Here is a 12,489-nt window from a genome sequence, read left to right as displayed (position 1 = left end):
CAGGTTGCATACAATTTACAATACTGTGGATCAAATATATTTTAAACATCTAGCACATTTTCAAGGATATAATTACTATGACACATCATTTCAACTAAAATTTATATTTATTTACATATGGATATATGTATAGAATTATAGTATAAAATATTATCCTGGCCTAATATGTCTCCAGTGTATGGAAATGATTATTTTTATCATTAATCAACTTCTCCTTTGAAACAATTTTCCTATTTCCCATAAAATACACATAACTTATACAAGAGATGAGATCAACAGATATAGCTGCTGTGCCAGCAAACTACGCATAGCTAAATAATTAAATGATTATTAGATTCTAGAATAACAACAATACCTAATATTTGTATATCATTTAAAAGTTATAGGATCTTGAGAAAACAGATTCAAAATTTGATGGGGAATTAGAGGTAATCTAGTTCAAGTATCTCATTTTACAGATGAGGAACTAAGGCCAAGAGGGATTAAGTGACTTGCCCAAAGTCACATGGGTACTAGTGGTAGAGCCGGAATTTCTTGTAATGTGTCTTCCCTGACCCCATTCTCTCAGGGCTATAACATAGGCACTTGGGGTTCCAGAGAGGTCCTAACATAATTAATTATTTTCTCTGCTACAACTGGATTAAAACTGAAGTGGGTTTCTGTGGGTTTTCTTTTTGTCTAAAACTTATTTTATTTAAAGATGAAGAAATTCCTAGTTTTTTAAAAGTTTTTTTTAACTTTTCTTTCCAAATGTATACATACATACATACATATATATATGTGTATATATATATATATATATATATATACACACACACACACACACACAGAGAATAAACCCACCTTCAGTCTATTAGTCAAAACAGGAAATTCTTTTGTTTTCTAAATTTGCATAGTAATTATCCATTGGAATTCTTGATTTTTTTGGCAATTCAAGATGTATAGGATTCAAGATGTATAGGATTGCTTCTTTTATTAATGGCCTTTTCAGTCAATGTGTATGAAATCACTTTCTTTTGTCAAATGCAAAATGTGTTAATACTTTATTTTAAAAACTTTTAGTTTATTGAGAAATAAAGATACATTAAAAAAAAAAAACAAATGTACTGACTTTGTTTGTTTCCCTCACTGTTGAGGGTCAGTAGCCCAGTTCCATTTAACCATTTTATGTGATAGAATTTACAAAAGGATATTTAGTTCAAAGATGTAATAGCAAATGTGAATTTTCTCCAATACCTCTGAGTTATATTCTCCTCTATACCACCTTGATCTCTAAGGGAATAAATTCAAAACTTAGCTAAGTTCCTCCTTAGCATTGTTCCCATAAAGTTACTGTACAAATGCAGTATGATTGTCAGATAATTTTGGCTGGGATACTCAAAGTCACTTTTAATGATCCCTCTTTGTTTCTTAGGACATTAATGCTGGGCTGGCAGCAATATTCAGTCCAGATTCCAATTCCCAGATTCCTATAGCTTGCTTTCTGACCAAATTAGAGACCCTGCACCAAGAATGAAAAAGAACAAACTTCAAAGAGGGAAAAGATTCTAAGGCTCTTCCCATTAATCCATGGTCTCTCACTGGATCCCATGAGAAAAAAGTATTGCCAAACTTCCCAAGACACAAATGTAGAAAAGAGAAAACTAGAGCTGAATTAAGTCCATTAAAAAAGAGGTAGCTAACAACCATGTAATAAGTCAACTTAAACCAATTCCAGAAGTCTTTGTCTTTCAGTTTTTTCCAGGTACTTTCCTCTTATGTCATCAAGATTCTCTCAGAAGCCATCCTCTATGTAGAAAGGTTGCATCTGCCAGGTAAACTGAAGGGGATTGTGCATGCACCAGACCCCCATTACATTTGTAAAGGAACTTTAGAACCTTTACTCCTTAGATGAAAAGAACCAGACTTCTATTGTTGATTCATTAAAGGTAATGTTAAACTCTCCCTGAACTCCCTTGATACTGGAGATGGTTAAGGTAAGGGGAGAGAGGAAGAAAGGCAGAAGGAGGGGTGATTAGAGAGGAAGTTCTGTCTGTGAGCCCATCCAGCAGGCATAGTCTGTACAATTTCAACTCAAGCCCTTTCTGGTTGGGAGAAGAAAGTGAGGATAGTACAGACATTAAGGTTCCACAGCTGTATCTAGCCACTTGGTAGTTTTAAGTTGGAATCTCATTTAGAGACTTTAAAAAAATCATATATTTATGTTACATCTGTATACATATTCACATATAAATATACATACATACTTTCCTCTGAATTATAAACATATAATTGTATACCATTCCTCTGTTTACCATTATAATTCTTTTTTCTATTTTAAAATTATTTTTATTTTTAAAAATATTTTTTCTCGTTTACATGATTCATTTTCTTTTCCTTCCCCTTCCCAAGCCAACAAGCAATTCCATTGGGTTGTACAAATGTACAAAAGCACTTGATACCTATTTTCCACATTATTCATTTTTACCACAGAGCAATCTTTTAAAGCCAAAACTCTCAATAATATGCCCATATAAATAAGTGATAAATAACACGTTTTTCTTTTGCATTTCTACTCCCATAGTTCATTCTTTCAATGTGGACAGCATTCTTTCTCATAAGTCCCTCAGGAATGTCTTGGATTATTATATTACTACCATTATAATTCTTGAGAGTGTTTTTTGCTATATGGCTCAGGCATTATTTTAATAATACTAAAGGTTTTTTATTTTAAATTTGAATATTTTTCTTCTTAAATTTTTCTTTTAAAATTTTCTTCATATGCTTTGAGTTAAATTTACTCCAATGTTTGTTAATATGAGAAATATTATGTATATAAAAGTTGTAATAAAAGTTGTTCATTTTATTTCATTTTTCTTTTCAAGTGTAATTTCCTTTTTTTGTACAATTTTATTTCAAGGTATATTTTATTTTCTTCTCTTTCAGTGAAATTCTAATTTAAGTTTTCTTTCATTATTAATGTAAGGATAATTTGGCTTTCCTGTTTCTTGTATTGTGATTTTGGGTGCTTATTTTTGGTATTAATTTGTTTTCAAATGTTATCTGAGCTAATTCTATTAAACTGATACCAAAATGGTAATAGCATATGAATATCAATACTTGTCATATGATGCCAATGTGAATATTATCTGTAACATAATATTTGCATTGTCATGCAATGCTAAATTGTTTGGTCAGTATACTGACTTGGAAGAGTCAGATATTGTCAATGACAAATAATAAGATACCTGCAGAGTAGTACATAGAAATTATTGCCACCTTCTGATACTTAAGGAAGAAAAAGTGTGTAAGAATAAAGATGTTATAAAAGTTTTGAGGAAAATATAACAGAATTGGGAGATTGAGGCAGTCTTTTAAAGAATTGAGTCAGAATAACCCAAGAAGGAAAGGCCTTTGATTCCAAAGGAATCAAATGTATGTATATAAAATATATAAAATGTATGTTAAAAACTTGACTTCAAACAAACAAAAAGAACCAAAATATCCTAATTCCCCATTTTAAGGGGTTGAGATGCCCTTGTTGATTGATTAAGCAGGCAGTTTTCTGTACTGAACTTGAACCATGACTTTTACCAAACTCTTATAATGGAGAAAGATTTTTTTAATGGCTTTTACCTTCTGTCTTAGAATTGATACATAGAAAGGATCATTTCTAAGGCAGAAAAGTGATGAGCTAGACAATTGGGGTAAGTGATTTGCCTAGGGGAGAAGAGCTAGGAAGTGTCTCAGAATCAATTCAAACCTGGGACCTCTCATCTCCAGACCTAGTTCTTTATCCACTAAGTCACCTAGCTGCCCTAGGAAGATTTTTTTAAAAGACCACTTTCATTGATCCAGTAGGATTTTACCTAATTGAGCATATGTCCTAATAAATGTCAAGATCATCTGCCACCTACCAAATGGCTAAAAAAGTAATTGGAAATTTTATCTTCTAGCGTTGATATGTACATTGATGGTATTATTGCATTTGGAAATGTAGGAATCTGAAGAAAAACTGATGAGAATTTTAGATGCTAGAAGAAAATAGCATAAAACTTTCCATTAAGAAGGGCCAATTTGAAAAGAGCCTCTGTCAATTATATTGATCACATTAAAACATAAGGTATGGGAGCACCAGCCCAGGGAAGACAAAAGAATTCCTGATTTGGCTACATTCAAAAAACCTAAAGGATTCTAAGAACTAAGATTTTGTTATTATCAAAAATTTGTAGTTTTTAAAAAAAACTGTTATTGCTAAGCCACTGACTCATTTGACTAAAGCAAATGTAATTGAAGAAGCAAAAAAAAAAAGAAAAAAAGAAACAGTTGTTTTGATACCAAAAATAAAAAAAACAACGTTTTGGGAGGCCACTGAATAGACAGATGTAAACAAACTTTCTCTCTCTGTCTCCATCAGACAATATGCCAGCACTTCACCTCCTTGAACTAATAATCAACCTTGGATGTCTGTATGTTACTGAAAAAGGGAGCAGATGATTGAGAAATGACTGCATGAAATGATACAAGCAAAGGAATGAGGAGGCTATAAAATAGAGTATTCTACTATGCTATCATGCATACAGGGCAACAGGAAGCAGTTATTGCTACCCAGTGCGCTTTACTGTCAGGAAAGCTTTTTGAACATAGAATTCAAGCAAGGAACCAAAAGCTAATCAAAAATAGATTTTCCAGGTGCAGTAAAGAAAAGTACCATGAAGTAGTACTATATATTTAGATCATATAAATGATAGCAAAACTTTGGAATTTGTTTGCTCTGAGATAAGAATAACATAAGACATGAAGACAACTGAAAATGCTCTGATGAATGAATGAAGACAACTGATAAATGGTAAGAGAATATGAACAAGCAATTTTCAGATTAAGAAAATAAAGCTATCAATAATTCTATGAAAAAATGTCCTACATTACTCGTTATTAGAAAAATGCAAATTAAAACATGCTGAGATGCCATTTCAAACCTATCAGATTGGCCAATATGGCAGTAAAGGAAAGTGATAAATGTTGGAGGGGATATGGCAAAATTGGGGCACTAATGCATTGTTGGTGGAGTTGTAAACTGATCTAATCATTCTAGAAGGCAATTTGAAACTATGAGGACTACAAAACTGAGTATATATACTCTTTGATCCTATAATACCACTACTGGGTCTATATCCCAAAGAGATAGTAAAAAAGGGGGAAAGACCTATTCATACAAAAATATTTGTAGCAGCTCTTGTGGTGGCAAAGAATTGGAAATCATAGGGATTCCCATCAGTTGGAGAATGGCTGAACAAATTGTAGTATATATTGGTGATGGTATACTATTATGCTATAAGGAATGATAAGACAATTTCAGAAAAAATCAGAAATATCTACATAAACTGATGCAGAGAGAAATAAGCAGAACCAGAAGAACATTATACACAGTAACACAGTAACAACAACGTCCTATGATAATCAACTGTGAAATTTTGTCTATTTTCTCAGCAATGCAATGATTGGGACAATTCTGAAGGGCTCATAATGGAGAATGCTATCCACCCCCATATAAAGAACTGCTGGAGTCTGATGGATGTGGATCAAAGTATACTATCATTTACATCAGTATACTTATGGTTTTATTTTAAGGTTTTAATTTTGCATGAATATTCTCTTTCAACATGGAAGTATATTTTGTATGATAGTACATATATGGCCCAGAATAGATTGCCTACCATCTCTGTGTGGAGGGAGGGAAGAATAAAAAGGTTTAGATCTTATAATTTTGGGAAACATATGTTAAGAATTATTTCTACATGCAATTGGGAAAATAAAATAACTGAATTAATTTTTAATTTGTATTTTATATTTGCATTTATTCTAAATATATTCATATTGTTGAATCAATTATGATAGACTTAGTACTATCAGAAATACAATGATCCAGGACAGTTCTGAGGGATTTAAGACAAAGAATGCTATCTACCTCCAGAGAAAGAACTGTTGGAGTCAGAATGCAGATCAAAGCATTCCATTTTTCACTTGTTTATTTGGGTTTATATTTTGGGGGTTTGATTTCATATGATTACTCACTTTAAAAAATGAACAACATGGATGGAAATATATTTTGCATGATAATACATGTATAACACAGATCAAATCACTTGCCAGCTTCAGGAGGGGAAAGGGAAGGGAGGGAGGGAGACAAGTTCAATCATAAAATTTCAGAAACATTATGTGGAAATTTGTTATTACATGTAATTGATTAAAAATTTTTTAAATATATATATGTATATATATATATATGTATATATATATATATATACATATATATATATATGTGTGTGTGTATATCCTTGATGTCTCCACCATTAGAATGGAAGTCCTTAGCTTTCGAAGCATGAGTAATAAGATGACAGACTAGACATTTCTTCAAATTGCCACAATGTTTCAAATCTCCTCAAAACAGATTCAAAACAGCTTCTGCTAATTCCACAGTCTAGGAAGATCAAGAATCCAAAACAATTTCTTTTTAATCAAGGAACTGGCATTCACTGACCCTGAGTTCATTCAGCAACCATACTCTACCTCTCACACTTCCAGGCATGAGACTATACTACTAGACCCAAGAACAATGCAAAGACTTACCATTAAAACATCCCCCCTACATCCTGATCTCCTCTCCCTCTTTCTAGTGCCATAGAGACTCTAAGTTCAGGCAGAGGTAGTTTCCTCAGGGCTAAATGGCCAGGTAGGCCATAGTCCTTCAGGAACAAAAGCTTGCTAGAGTTTGCAACCCAGAAGCACCCAGTGCTGCAAAGCTCTGAATTGCCAGTAGCTTTGAACTACTGGTGCCAGGAAAAGCAGACTCTGGACTGTCAGTTTCAGGAGGTTCTGAATTGCTGGTGCTAAAGCAAAGAACTAAGGAGTAAAAAAGTGGGATGAGTCACCTAGACAGAACACTATGCTTGTGGGGACCTGTGTAGAACTCTACCAAGTTTGAGGAAAGAGCACACTATCCAAATGGGGACTACCCAAAAGTTAATTAGGACAGAGACCTAGGATGCTGAACTATAAAGTGTGGGAAAAGGCTGAGCTGCATGGATATCCAAAGGAAATCACAATCAGAAGTGAAAGGAGTTAGAAGTAAACTATAAGGAAGAGATGAGGGAGTAAAAATATAGAAAATACCAAAGATTCCAAGGAGAAGAAATCTCTAAGAAATCAACATGAAAAACAGCAACAACAGAAGGCAATATGGATTCCAAATCTAATAAACAAATTTGGGCATTTATGAATAAATCCTGCAAAAAAAAAAACCCAGTGACACCATAAACAAATTAGTGGAACATGGAAAGTTTCTTTGTGAGACTAATGGATAAGGAAAGAATTATGACCAAACAAAACATAAAGAACATTACAAAAAACAAAATAGATTATTTTGATTGCATTATAAAAGAACTGTACAAATAAAACCAATACAACAAAGATTAGACGGGAAACAATAAATTTGGAGGAGGAAGAAATTTATAACAAGTGTCTCAGACAAAAGCCTCATTTCTCAAATACATAGAAAACTGAGTAAAATTTGTAAGAATATAAGGCATTCTCCAATTGAAAAATGGTCAAAGGATGTGAATGGGCAGTTCTCAGAGGAAAAAATTAAAACTATCCATGGTCATTAGAAAAAAAATGTTCTAAATCACTGTTGATTAGAGAAATGCAAATTAAAACAACACTGAGATGCCACCTCACACCTACAAGAGTGGCTAACATGACCAAAAAGGAACATAAATGTTGGAAGGGATATGGGAAAATTGGGACACTATACACTGTTGGTGGAACTGTGAACTGGTACAATTATTCTGGAGGGCAATGTAGAACAATATGTTTAAAGGGACATAAAACAAAAATATCCTTTGACTCAGTAATACCACTACTGTGCCTGCCAAAGGAAAAGGACCTAACTTCCCCACCTTCAAAAATATCAGCTCTTTTTGTAGTGGCAAGAATGGATGAATATGGTTATTATAATGGAGAATACTATCTCACCATAGAAAATAATATATCTATATATAAGGAACAGGATGAATTCAGAAAAACCTTAAAGGATTTATATGAAATGATGCAAAGTAAAGTGAGCAGAACCAGGAGAATAATGTTTATGGTAATAGAAATATATGATAATGACCAACTTGAAGGACTAAACCCTCATCAACAAAGAAAGTTTACCAGATAATTACAAAGGAAGTGTTGGAATCTGAGTGCAGATAGAAGCATGTCATCTTCCACTGTATTACCTCCATGAGTTTCTATCATGATATAAGCAATATGGAAATATGTAGTACATGAAATATGGATATAATCTATATCAGACTATTCACCCCCTTGGGGAGGTAGAGAGGGGAGAGAGGGAGAAAAATGTAAAAAAAAAAATGTTTCTACATCTAATTGAAGAAAAAAGTTGGGGGAAAAAGGGATACTCGTACCCTGACCAAATGTTGGCTGATGTCCCTTGAGAGAAAAAAATTATTAAGTTAATTAATTTTCTATTGACCCTTCAAACAGATATTTGTTTATAAGTAATTGCCTTGTTTCAAGACAAGATAATAACTATCAATATTTAAATAAAAATAAAAATTTAAAATAAATTTAAATAAGTTAAATCAAAGTTAATGTTATCCATAGTTCAAAGCCTATTTGCATAAGACTCTCTTCATTGGTAGATATTGATTATTCAAATGATTCATGCCTATGTGAGTGGCAGGGGTAAGATCTTGAGAGAGATCCTTGACTTTGGGCATCTAGCTTTGCAAGAGAAGGCATCCACTTTAGATTTTCTACAAGATAAGGTCTTTGAAGGGGGAAAAAGACTAGGAAGAAACCAACATGTAGAAAAGTTAGCATATCAATCATGTCAGCTTCTTCCCAATGTTTCTCTCTCCTCTAAGGGATTTTTATCCTGAAAAGTTCTGGAACTATATGACCTCTCTCAAAGCTGGTGCCCAAACAGCAAAATCTTTCTTCTCTCTCCAGATCTTACTAACTCCACCCCTCATGGAGCATATATTTCCACCAGTTAAGAGAGTCCTATACAAATTTTTTAAAAAATCAATTTAAAATAAATAAAATAATTAAAATTAAACTTTTCATTTTCTTGACTACGTTTGAATTTTATAACTTATATAGTTCAGACCAGGGAATATAGACAATTTAATATTTTCACATGAAAAACTGATCAAGGCAGGAAATATGATTTAATGTAATATTTAGCATTTTTTCTCCTCAAAGGACAATAGCCAATATATGTTTTGTCCATAAACTCATCCTGCCTCATTTTTGTAGCGTTATGGAATACCACCAAACACTACACCTTAAATATCTTTACTTCTCTACCTCATTCCTTTGCCTATGTTGGTCTCCATGCTTGAACCCTCTCTTTTCACTTGTGAAATGTTTTTAATTCCTTATAAATCCCAAATGCTCAAAAATATCAACTGCTACCTCTTTTACACATACACTCCAGTCAGTAATGATTTTCCTTCCTCCTACCTGGACCTCACATAATTATTTAAATCATTCTTACTCTCCATTGTTTCTCTCTGCTTTATTAAGACAATGCTTTGTAAGTCAGATATTTTTTGACTAAGTTGCTTTCTGAGCTTTTTGGTCTCCTTTTTGTAAAGCAGGCAAAACAAGGATGCTATCTCTTTTCACCAGGTGAATGGTTCCCAAGAGGACAAACTTGTGACCATGGCGAATTGCAATGTTTGTAAGACAATTCTGAGACAGAACTCTTACACTGTGTATCTGCATAAGAAAGGAAGGAATTTCTTCAGATGGTTATAAACCTTCAAGACAGTTGTAAAAAGCAAGCATCAACTTTTGAATGGCTGTTCAGAGCCTTCCGAGATACAGCATGGAGTGCTACCCCCCAGCATCTTCCCCCACTTTCAGTGCTTACATCAAAGACTTTTGAGAGCAGTCTTTTCTTCAGTGAGATTATCCTCTACCTGGATTGAGACAAGATCTCTCACTTCCAGCCAAAAATTTCCTTTGCCCTCCTGTATATACTAATTATTGATGACAGTCTTTTGTGTAAACAGCTTTTCATGTGAGCTAAGTTCACCACAGTAACCTCCTTTCTGAGAGAGATGAGTGAAAATATAATGGATACTCAACCTTCCAAAAAAGCATACCTCTAAAGTAACAATTATAAAGGTGTGGCGAATAAATATAATTCTAGTGAAAGATGACACTTGGGGAAAGGTGAGGAAAGGAGTAAACATTTAGCCATGAACTTTCTCTCTACAAAGGTATTATGCTAAAAGGCAGAAATCTATCTCCTTGGGTAAGAGATCCCAGAGAACAAATGCTTATCCATGCCCTCTGAGAGCCAGCTACCCTTAAATCCATGAGGTTTTCATCCTAACATATAATCAATTCTTTATGATGTACCATACATAGTTGAGAAAGGTATATTCCTCTTTATCCCCATTCAATATTCTCAAGAGGCTTATCATATCTTACTTTTCTCTATCAAGTCCTTCATTTCTTTTTTGTTTCTTTTGTTGTTGTTGCATTTATCTATATCTAAAAGGGCAAACTGTGGTCCCCTATTATTATAGTTTTATTTTATATTTCTCTCTGTAACTCATTTAATATTTTAAGAATTTAGATGTCACTTAATACATATAAATCTAGTATTGATACTATTTTAAATTCAATTTTATTTTTCTTTCAGTTCTGAATTCTCTCTTTCTCCTCTCCCTCCTCCACTCATTGAGAAAGCAAGAAAATAAAGTCCATCTTAAATACAAATAGTCATGAAAAACAAATTCCTGCATTATATATGTCAAACAAAAAGGGAAAGAAAGAAAGGAAGAAAAACATGCTTTAAGCTGAATTTATCAGTTCTTTCTGGAGATGGAAAATATGTTTTATCATGATTCCTTTGGATGTATCTTTTTTGCTATGTTGATCAGATTTACTAAGTTCTTCAAAGTTGTTTATCTTTATATTATTATCATTATTATTATTGTATAAATTGTTCTCCTGCTTCTGTTCATTTAACTTTGATTCAGTTCATATGTATTCCCAGATTTTTCTGAAACAATTCCCTTTAATATTTCTTTTAGAACATTAGTATTCTATCACATTCATATGCCAGATTTGTTCAGCCATTCTGTAATTCATAAGCATCCTATCAGTTTCCAATTTCCTCTAGAAAAAGCCTGTTCAGATCCTTTAAATATTTAGGAATCTATAACTATCTAATTAGACTATAACTATCTAATTAGACTTACTCCATAAATGTTGATGATAATAGAATTTCAAGGAACTACATGTATTATCTTCCCATACACAGTTTAATCTTTTTAGTCCCATGTGATTGCTTGTTCATATTTACCTTTTTAAAGTTCTCTTAAATTCTGTGTCTGTATGTCATGTTTCAGCTCTGGTATTCTCATTGGGACTACTTGAAAGTCCTATATTTCACTGAAACTCCATTTTCCCTTCTATATCATCATACTTAGTGTTTCTTGGTGTTCCTTTGCTTCCATAGGATGACATATCCCAAGATTTCTAATAAAACTTGTGTGACATTAACTATGGCTATTTGGTCTTTCTTTCTGGTTGCTTTCAATATTTTTGTCATTTGCTCTGAATTCTGGCTATCATATTATGGGAAGTTTTCACTTTACAAAGGTTTCAAGACAAGTCTGCTGCATGTCAAGTGTATATGACTTTAAATTCCTGAAGAGAATGTTGATCATAAAGATATGAAATTGATATTTGGAAAGTTTAGAGTCAGGAGACAATCTTCTTTTTCTTTGTTTGACAATGGACATATATGGTGCCATACTCCCTTGGGGATTGACTCCAAACACAAAGAAAGAAACTTTGTAAACTGTAGAAATATAGGGGAAGCCAATTATTTAATATGTTCTTTATTTTTTTTTGTGCCTTAAAAAGAAATTTGGAGTATTTTTGCTTGTGTGGGAATAAGGACTCTTACTTTACTTTTAAGCTGAAATTTCTCACTCCCAGTAAGACAGTGCATTCATTCTGTGTGTTTTCTGATGTATGCTAATCTGTATAATTTCTATAATTTCTATTCACTAAATGCCTGAATAAATGAGTTTGCAAGCTATCCCCTTTTTTATGATGGCTTTTTATATAACAGGCATCTAGCAGGAAAAGACTAAGCCTGTGGGTGTAAGCTTAGGGTAACCTTAACCAAGTATAATCTAGGAAGTAGTATTTTTAATCCTATAATTCCCCATAGAATGGCAACAATTAAGGGAGCAAACAGATATATAATATTCCAGCAGATTCGGGAGGAAGGAGCACCTAATTTGGTAGTGTTCTTTCTCACCCCAGCTGTTATAGTTTGTAAACCTTAAAATTTCTTAGACTTATGAATGTTGGAAATTTCACCATTGGGAAATTTCATACTTGGAAAAAATTTCCTACTGATAGTAAGAACTCTATTGGAATGTGAAACCCCTTGGCATGGGAGGATCC

General features: G+C 33.0%; 1 protein-coding gene across 8 annotated transcripts in view; it reads right to left on the bottom strand.

The window, feature by feature from the left end:
- The window catches only part of TMEM117 (transmembrane protein 117), a 192,269-nt gene that overhangs the window by 26,096 nt on the left and 153,684 nt on the right, over window positions 1–12,489 (bottom strand). The window lies entirely within an intron of this gene.

Source organism: Monodelphis domestica, chromosome 5 (genome assembly GCF_027887165.1).
Source record: "Monodelphis domestica isolate mMonDom1 chromosome 5, mMonDom1.pri, whole genome shotgun sequence".
In the NCBI taxonomy this organism is placed as follows: Eukaryota; Metazoa; Chordata; class Mammalia; order Didelphimorphia; family Didelphidae; genus Monodelphis; species Monodelphis domestica.
This window is presented reverse-complemented; position numbering and strand designations above follow the sequence as displayed.